The 10,314-nt window shown below is 40.9% G+C and overlaps 1 protein-coding gene across 1 annotated transcript in view; it reads left to right on the plus strand.

The window, feature by feature from the left end:
• sorcs2 (sortilin-related VPS10 domain containing receptor 2) overlaps positions 1-10,314 on the plus strand; it is a 353,877-nt gene that overhangs the window by 211,517 nt on the left and 132,046 nt on the right. The gene's annotated exons all lie outside the window — the stretch shown is intronic.

Raw genomic sequence — 10,314 nt, forward strand, 5'->3', positions numbered from 1 at the left:
CATTTAGCTGACGCATTTATCCAAAGTGACTTCCAATTAAGTGCTTTCAACCTTGAAGGTGCAAACTCCAGACAACAAGTAGTAAGTGCAAGTACATTAGCTTTAAATAAGCAAAACTACAAAGAACCATATGAAAGTGCAGCTTTAAGAATACATATATATATATATATATATATATATATATTTTTTATTTTTTTATTTTTTTATTTTTTTTTTATCTGAGGTGTAGTCAGAAGAGATGTGTTTTTAGCCTTCGTCTGAAGATGTGTAGGCTTTCTGCCATCCTGATGTCAATATGGAGCTCATTCCACCATTTAGGAGCCAGGACAGCAAACAGTTGGGATTTCGTTGAGTGACTAGCAGCAAGCAGGTTGTCTGATGCAGAGCAGAGTGGGCGGGTTGGGGTATAGGGTTGGACCATGTCCTGGATGTATGCTGGGGCTGATCCGTTCATGGCCCTGTATGCAAGTACTAGTGTCTTGAAGCAGATCTGGGCAGCAACTGGTAACCAGTGAAGAGAGCGGAGGAGGGGTGTAGTATGACAGAACTTGGGGAGGTTGAAGACAAGTTGAGCTGCTGTGTTCTGAATGAGCTGCAGGGGCCGGATGGCACATGCAGGCAGGCCAGCCAGGAGGGAGTTGCAGTAGTCTAGATGTGAGATGACTAGAGCCTGAACCAGAACCTGCGTTAGAAGGGGACGTATCCTTCTGCTGTTATGCAGCATGTATGTTATGAAAATCCAAATCCTTGCAAAGGTTCTAGCACAGGGAAACTTAGATATTTCCCAATGTCTTCTGTGTTTTATTCCCAAATATGTTTTAGGCCCTTTGAATCTATTATGGTTTCATACATTTGGAATGCTAAAGATCCTCAATTGCGGAAAAACTTCCTTCAGTCGACAAAACCATGAAGTGGCATTGCTTTATCTATCTTCATATTTTACTATTGGGCTGCAAATAACCATTGCTTGTCCAACTGGGTATTTCATCTTGAACCTTTATGTCCAGCTTGGGTCTCTATAGACGTGAGTGCCTGCGGTCCAGTCTCATTACCTGCCATTTTAAATGTGCAGCACTTGCCTCCGACATACCAAAAGGCCACAGAATTTGGACAGAGTTTTTTAGGTTCCCTTTTCCTTGCAGCCCAATTGCAGCCAATCATTTCTTTGTTCCATTCACTCTCAATGGTTCATTCTAGTTTTGGCTTAATAGGGGTTTGAAATGTTTTGAAAACCATCTTTTTCAATAACTATTTTTAATCCTTTTCGGGGCTCAGGAGGTAGAGCAGTCCTCTACCAATTGGAAGGTCAGTTGTTTGCTGGTTCGATCACTAGCCCCTGCAGTCTACATGTCAAATGCTCCTTGGGCAAGATACTGAACTGAAATTGCTGCACCAGCGGTGTGTGAATGTGTGTAGAATGTGTGCAAAGAGCCAGGTATCCCCTGTTATAAAGAATCAGATCTGGTGCAGTCTGCTCTGGTCATCCCCACAGCTGGTGTTACAGCCCCAGGCTCTCTTCACTACTGTCACTTGCAGTCTGTGTTGTAATATACAAATCCCAATTCCAATGAAGTTGGGATGTTGTGTAAAATGTAAAAAAACAGAATACAATGATTTGCAAATCCTTTTCCCAACCTATATTCAATTGAATACACGTAAGAGACAAGGCCGAAAACTAACATTGAATGCCCGTGACCTTTGATCCCTCAGCACCACTGCATTAAAAATGACATCATTATGTAAAGGATATTACCACATGGGCTCAGGAACACTTCGGAGAACTACTGTCAGTTAACACAGTCGGTCGCTACATCTACAAGTGCAAGTTAAAACTCTACCATGCAAAGCCAAAGCCAGATATCAACAACACCAGAAACGCCACCGGCTTCTCTGGGCCGAGCTCATCTGAGACAGACTGACGCAAAGTGGAAGAGTGTGCTGTGCTCTGACGAGTCCACCTTTCACTTTGTTTTTGGAAATCATGGACGTCATGGAAAAGAACCATCCAGATTGTTATCAGCGCAAAGTTCAAAAGCCAGCTTCAGTGATAGTATGGGGGGGTGTTAGACAATGTCAAGCCACATTCTGCACGTGTTACAACCGCGTGGCTTCATTGCAAAAGAGTGCAGGTACTAGACTGGCCTGCCTGCAGTCTAGACCTGTCTCGCATGCAATATGTGTGGCGCACTATGAAGCGCAAAATTTGATTGATGTCTTACATCAAGCAAGAATGTGAAAGAATTCCACCTACAAAACTTCAACAGTAAGTGTCCTCAGTTCCCAAACACATATTGAGTGTTGTTAAAAGGAAAGGTGATGTAACACAGTGGAAAACATGTCCATGTCCCAGCTTTTTTGGAACGTGTTGCAGGCATGAAATTCAAAATGAGTGAATATTTACAAAAAAACAATAGTTTATCAGTTTGAACATTAAATATCTTGTCTTTGTAGTGTATTCAATTGAATATATATTGAAAAGCATTTGCAAATCATAGTTTTCCTTTTTTTATTTACGTTTTACACAATGTCCCAACTTCATTGGAATTGGTGTTTGTACATAAATCCTCTTCGTCATTGATGTAAAAATTGTTATCAGTGAATTGAATGAATCCACGGTAGTTTAGAACGCCAACACAAACAAAACGGAAGGTAACGGACATCCGGCTGAAAAGAGTGAAATCCTGTGGAATTTCTGGCAATGGAGCAATCCTGGAAGTCACTATGCTCTGTATCATTTCTAATAATGTACAGATGATGTTTACAGTGTGAAGCTTTTTGGTTCTCCCGGATGTCAGATAGTGTTTCCTGGAGATTTTTCCTGACAGACAACAGAACATTGTCAGTTTGTGTTCAACATGCAGGCAATGAGGCAAAGCTACTTGAATGGCTAGCAGTGCACTGTGTGTGTGTGTGTGTGTGTGTGTGTGTGTGTGTGTGTGTGTGTGTGTGTGTGTGTGTGTGTGTGTTTAAGATAGATGGAGGGATAGACTGTAAGTATGTCCCATCAGTGCTTACGTCTGCATGATGTGGTCAGGCATTTGTCTGGGGATCAGGCTGCATCACATATTTACTTGGTTTATCATAGGGATCAGTGTTTGCAAACACCACTTTGGAGTAAATGACAAAGGTGGCTAAGTATGTGTGGGAGTTGATGTCGGGGGCTCTGTATACATCTCCAACATCTGCTCTGGCTAAGCAAGGCATGTCTTTTAATGACACTGCCCAGTTGGCATATGATTCCCTAAGTGACTGATTGATTGATTAGTTGTTTGTGTAAATTGATTGACAGGTGGACACTCTGAAGCTAATTGGGTTTGGCGGTAATTCTTAAAGAAGATTGGCGAGGTGTTGCAATTGGTGACAGGCTTTTATGAAATTGCACCCAGAGTAAATCACAGGTTTATCATATGTAAAATAACCTACAAGCAATCAGAGCAACGAAACATGACCTACAATACAACTAATCAAAGCAACAAAACGTGTGATGTAGCGCTAAGAAGTTGGGGCGATGGTTGGTCAGTTTTCAATCAGGAAAAAAAATACAGATTATACAGCTGATAATGCCGTTGGTACTATCAGTAAAAAACGAAATAGAGAAAAGGACCTTGTACCAAAAATGAGAATCCTGTCAATTTACTAAAAGACACCCCCCAATATCGTATATGTCTCCTTTACAACACCATGGATGATGAGAGATTTATCTTGGAGGTGGAAAAACATAATAAGACATCACAGAATCCTTTTTATAAAGACAACATCAGCAAAGAGAAGGCATGGAAGGTAGACACTAGCTAATTAAACTTTCAAGTACTTGTAGACACAATAAAATCTGCGAGGGGGCAGTCAAGACGCTCCGCTTCTGAGACGCTCCCGGTGTGGTATGGCATGTGAACAAGAACAGAACAAAACCGTGGCATTTATCAACTCATTTGACAATGGCTTGAATGTAATAGACGTTTATTAATATAAAATAGTTGAGCACTATAGCTTTAAGTGCCACAGATGGAAGTTGGAAGGTACTGGGTGATGGACTAACACATCGTTGCTTCTGGTCTTTTGTCTGTGTCGTTCTAGCGTATCTCTTTAAGAGAATAGCAAAGTGTGTGTATGCGTTGGGAGTATCTGGTAGAGCGAGTGAGGGAGTGACTGGGATTAGCTTTGAAAGTACTGGAAAAACAAAGTGGTCTCCCTGTGCTTTCCGATCACGATTGGAAAGCTGTAGCAGGAAAGGTTAAGCCTCTCCTTGAGTTGATGATGAGAAGGAGAACCTGTAAATGAGTAGGGGGAAAAGCAATGCTGCCAAGCAGACCAATCACAGTGGTTGCAGTCTGCACCTGTAGTTAAATTTTTTGAGAGGAGCATGCCAGGCTGTGGCATTAGGGTGCGGTGTAGTATACATGCGTACCTACGCACGTACCTATGGCGTAGATTTAACGCAGGACCATACATTTGGCATTAGACTTTATTTCTTGCGTGGAGGGTGTGCCATTGGAAATCGTGTATTTCAAATGTCCTACTTAAAAAAGGAAAACGAAAAATGAACTTTTGCTAAATGCAATGATGCCTCACACAAATGTGAATCTGTTGAAGTTAATGGAGCGAATGGCATGTCCCACTATAACCCATCATATCTGTGTTGTTTGACCTTTGACTGAAAAATGCTTCTATAAAATAAATTATGTGATGTTGACTGATAATGTTATCTAAATGTGCATGTTTGTTTTCCTTTTTATTGGACTCCAAACAGATTGTGGCTTGTGGTCCAGCAGCTGCATATAGCTCAACTCAAGCCCATTTGGTCCAGGATAGCTACTACATCATGACACATTATCCAACGGGGCAGGTCCAACACATAAATCATGACAACGATTAAGCTAGAGAGGCTGTAACGTAACATTTGCTCACCAAGACCACAGCTCGCTGTCTGGCTGTTACACCTTCAGAAGATTACCAAAGGTTTTATTTTATTAAGACATTATTTTTATTTTATTACTGGACTGCAAACATTCAAACCATGTTGCACTGGTACATTGGCTCCGGTCTGATGAGCAAAAGTGGTCTGATTTGAACAACCGATGATTATATCTGTCTAGCTGCCATTGTGTGTTGTATGTGTATATGTTTTGTTTTGTTTTGTTTTGACCACACAGAGTTTGATTGAAGCAATGTCTGCGTTCAGGACATTTTTCATGGTAACAAAAGAAGACATGCAAATTGCAGTATGCAATACACGCAAGGTTGAAGTAATGCGAAGAGGATGCTGTGTCAAATCCTTCAGCACCACCAACTTGAGCACTCATTGTTGCGTCAAGAGACAGTAAACAACATAAGCATTCACCTTTTCAACTTCCTTGCAAGATAAAACACCAGCAGGGGGGAAGAAAATGCATGCATTGTTGGAACCCATCATTAGCTTGTGTTTGCCTGGGGAATATTTAAACTGGTGCACCTTTAATGAGAGCAGGTGGTGAAAAGTTTGGGACAAAGCATTTAATTGAAATTCCTTCTTTGACGAGGAGACGCTCATTCAGACACATTCAGCTCATCATTTGAGAAAACTGGAGACGCAACCGGTAGGGAAATGGACATCGTTTGTGTAAATTGTTGCCAGTTGTTAAGAGCTGATATTTGTGTTGAAATTTGAGACCAATTGTCTGATTTGATAATATTATTTGGGAAACAAAGATTGATGGCAATCTAATGAACAATTGATTCCTTTCATATTGTATTGGAAATGTAGCATTTTCAGTTAATATATTAATACCATATTGTTGGTGAAACTTGAGCCTATTTTTGTCTGATTGTGCTGGGAGAAGTTTCTCCTTAGACTTAGTTAATTCCAATTGCTATTCATACTGTGGTTACAATGACTACAGTGAAATTACATATTTAATTTGAAAATGTCCTTACTTAAAGTAATTAGGGGTGTCACAATATCAAAAATTCAGTAGTTGGTGCCAATACCAGTAAAATAACACGATTCTCGATGCCGATTTCGATACCACGGTAAAAAAAATGTACTTTAACTTGAAACATGAACTTCTTTTAATAAAATATTTGAAAAATATCAAAATGTCATAACAAGACATAGAAAACGTGCAATAGAGCATAGAACAACATAATAAAGTGCAATTAATGGTCATAGTGCAACAACTGGTGTCCCCAGACACGTTCCAGACTTCCAGGCATCTTTTCAAAAGGTACTGTGCAAAAACAACAGTGTTTCTAATAGTTGTGTAACAAACCCTGGGTAAATATTGGAGATGTATTTGAAAGATGGAGACAGCTTAGAGCCCAAAAGGACGCAGAGTTGGCTAATTTCCTCCTGAACAGGTAGCTAAGCATTAGCTTCAGGCTAATTGATCACGGCTACAAGGAACGGGCATTTTATGTCATTTCAACATTCGTGTTCTCACGTTGAATTATATAGCTGGAGTACCCGAGTTGGTTACTCGCAAAAACAATTGAGACACTGCCAGTAAAGTGATCCCAACTGATCCTGGCTAACGCCGCCAAGCTAACCCTGCTAACCCTGCCACGGCTGTTTACAAAGTGTAGCCTGTTCAGTGGCCGTAGCCGACAATGGGGAGTTATTTGAAGCCAAGAGAAGTAAATCGGGAAGAGAGGACCGTGAGTTTGCAGTGAACATGCCGTTTTTTAGGTCTGGTAGAGTTGACTCTCGGCCACTTGTTCGTGACCTCCTCCTTCTGAATGTATCGACTGGAACACTCTGAAGCGTCTACTGCCCCCATCAGTTCCGAAGAGGCGCAGCACCGATGCTGCTAACACTGGCATCGTCGCAAACGGTGCCTATGGTGCTTCTTCGGTGTTTTGTCATTTTAGAATCGGAAGGTGTCGGTACTATCGGTTCTCGTGACATCCCTAAAAGTAATGCATATTTCTTTTTGTGTTTTTGCTTTCAAAGGTTATCAACCTATTAGTAATTCTTCTACTGCTTGTACCTACCATTAACTAGGAACTGAAATGCATCTGAAACAAACTAAACTGGAATTAAATAAAGAAGTCAGAAGATATTTGAGTTGTCCCTTGCGTCCTTCAGTCCTTTTTCATGTTTGGGCAAAAAGCCGAAGTGTGAACTACATAACTTAACACTCATGATGAACCGCCACCTAGAAGTTAACAAAGGAGCAAGCTACTAGCAAGCAGCCAAAATGCAAACAGCGGCAGCTGCAGCCCACAGTTATTATCAACAGTTTGATGGTTGGTTAGATATTGATAACAATGCTGTATGCTCTTTTACAATCAAATACATTAAAATTACTATCGACTTGGCACCAATGACATATCTGATGAGACTCTTCTTGTTTATAAGGTTCCTTGATGACACCCCCAGTCACCCTTTGGAGATTACAGTAAACACTCTGGCACAGATACGATATCCCACCCATACCACAATGTACATTTGACGAATACCCAGCGACAAACCCCTCAAATGTTGACAGGCAGATATTCCTCGCAGCGTTTGAGCGTACCTCATGTGAGGGAAAAGTATTGGCCCTAATGGCTGGCGGGCCAGAGATTAATGAGCGTTTTGTTGGTCACACACATTCTCCAAGCCTGTGTACTCCCCATTTGTACTATGGATTGAGAGTGCTCAGCTGAGATATTGTACCTCCTCACTTGTAGATCAGAATGGTTACACATTTTAGCGTTGACGCTTCGAAGGGTAATAACTAGGTCTGGAAAGTCTCGGTTGCGTTGAAAAACCCAAATTTCTTTTGTAAAAAACAAATGGAAAAACTAAAAGGGGAAATAAAGTCAAAGCTTGATAATTCTGATATTGGAGCGACTTGTAATGTTTCTAGGATCACCCAAAAATAGACAATCAACTTGTGACATTTTGATTATATTATTTCAGCAAAACCAATTTTTTTCAGATGGCATTTTGAGCTGCTTGATAATACAGAAATGTTATATTTTCTGTTTTTTGCCACCTTGCAAAACAACTTTGCCATTAGACGTACAGAACGTGTCAAAAAAGCTTGAGTGTTTTTTAGTGGCTTTTAAGGGAAAGTGGTGGCTGAGTTCTGTTAAATATTTTAGAACAGACAATGGCGTTTGAGAGAGAGGTTATGTGAAGAGGAGAAATGGAATGATGGTTGGAATGATGGCAGGAGGATGGAAATGGAGGATGGTGACTGCAGCTGATGGTGAACTTGTATCTACATGTATGAATCCAAAGCTGGCTGAAGCCTTTACACAGTCACATCTACCTCAACCGTATCATGAATGAGCTGCTAGAAATAGTGCTTTCCACACTGGGATTTTCGTCAAAAAAAAGTTTGTTGGTTGTGCTGAAACGCTAGCAAAATTTGAAAGTAGCTTCTCCTCTGGGTGTTCGTCTAACCCCTCCCCCCTGACCTCGGGGCTCCGCCCCACACACAAACGTGCACAAGCACCACTGCATTGTTGCACTGCATTTTGATTTATTGATTCGTGTACAGGTCATGATTTTCGAACGTGACCATTTCACAAACTGCCATGACACTGGGCTGCTCTGGGGGACGCCACAACGGGGAAATGAAATGCCACACGCTGGCCACAACAACGGGACAGAAAAGAAGAACGTGGAAAGGAACCGTCGCACGCAGGACACGCCGACAACAATGGGACTGTTGTGGTTATGAAGAGAATAACGCAGAAAGGAACTGCAACACGCGTGGCGCGATCCCCAGTCTCCGTGGTGATAGTCCTGTGTTGTTTGACCCATCCGCCACCCCGACCAACCTCCCTGCGCGGATTTCCACCTTATCAATACTACTCGCTACTGTAATCGTTCTGTGATCACGAAATATGCTTCCCATTGAAATCCATTACTTTAAAATTCGTGCTCACCACAAGAAAATAACGACATTAACGTGTTCAGTACACGAATCAATAGATTCAATAACGTGACCATTTCACAAACTGCCATGAGACTGGGCTGAATAATTACAACCAACGTGGTGTAAATAAATCTATATGGTGGGGTGGTTTTTATAGGATTACAGCAGCTACAGATGACAGATCATTTTTCTTCCTTTTTCAGAGCCCATAAGTTATTTATTGCTGTCGGGGTGTAAAGACCATTTCAAACAATATATAAAAAGTGTATATTGGAAAGAGTTACCAGCCCTGCCTTTTAACCTTTTGCTTTTCACCCAATTGATTACCTCGCACGGCAGCTGGATTCTAACAATATCTATCAAAATATCTATCTTGTCAGGCTTCAAGTAATGCATTTGTGTCCGAACCGCAGCAGACGTAAGGCGTAACGGTGTGTGACGGCTGCGACGGTTATTAAAATCAACAATGGCGGACATGATAGACAGATGGTTCATACCATCACCTGCCAGGAAGTGCAGTTTCCAATGATGGCTTCTCATATGGTTTCTGTGTTAAACCATCTGTCAGGTTACTCGATTGATGCAACCTGCGTCATAATCAACTCTTTCTACTCAAGACTTCATACACAGACTGCTGAAATACAACACAATCTCCCACTGACTTGTGAGAGCAGTTTCTCTTTCAGTGTACACATCCATCAATCATGAATCTGAATAAGGTGCTCCTATAACTTCAGAGCTCTCCTCATAATGTCTGTATTCTATTAACTTACACATCCTGTTTTGATGTGTCATGTTGCATGATGGGAACTGCAGTGCCCAAATCCAAAAGCTGAAAAGACAAAGAATTTCTGCAAAAGAAGCTCATTTGTTTTTACATCTTTTATCTTTGGAACACAGACAAAAGCATGTTAGACAATGAGATTGCATAGAAAGTCTACTGAAAGACTGCTTAGATGCAGAACATTGTCATGTGTTTGAATACCTTGTATTCCATTATTTTCAAGAATATGAAAGAAATGCAGACACATTCTTTCCTTTTTCTCTGTGACACCAGCCTTCTAACTTCAAATAATTGAGTTACCTCTGCCAAGGAGGTTATGATTTTGGCTCCGTTTGTTTGTTTGTCAGCAGAATTACAGAAAAACTACTGGCAGAGGCTGCACTTGTAGTTTATACTGTAATACCATTAATATAAGTCATAACAATAAGGATGAAGTAACATTCTTTATCTACAGTATGTGTTGTGAGACACAAGCTCAAACTTAAGATTTAAGTTCCCTCTAAAAGTGAAATGTTCCTCAAAGGTCTATTAAAAATCATATTTCCTATCTGCAAAGTAGCTATTTTATATACGAAGGAGCTGTTTTTCTTGAAGTGAGTCATTGACTTCAGTGTACATGTGGGTGAGGCATTGTGGGTAGACGCTTTATGCCTGTCTGAGCACACTGTAGCAATTCTCATTCTG

Source organism: Sander vitreus, chromosome 19 (assembly GCF_031162955.1).
Source record: "Sander vitreus isolate 19-12246 chromosome 19, sanVit1, whole genome shotgun sequence".
NCBI classification, from domain to species: Eukaryota; Metazoa; Chordata; class Actinopteri; order Perciformes; family Percidae; genus Sander; species Sander vitreus.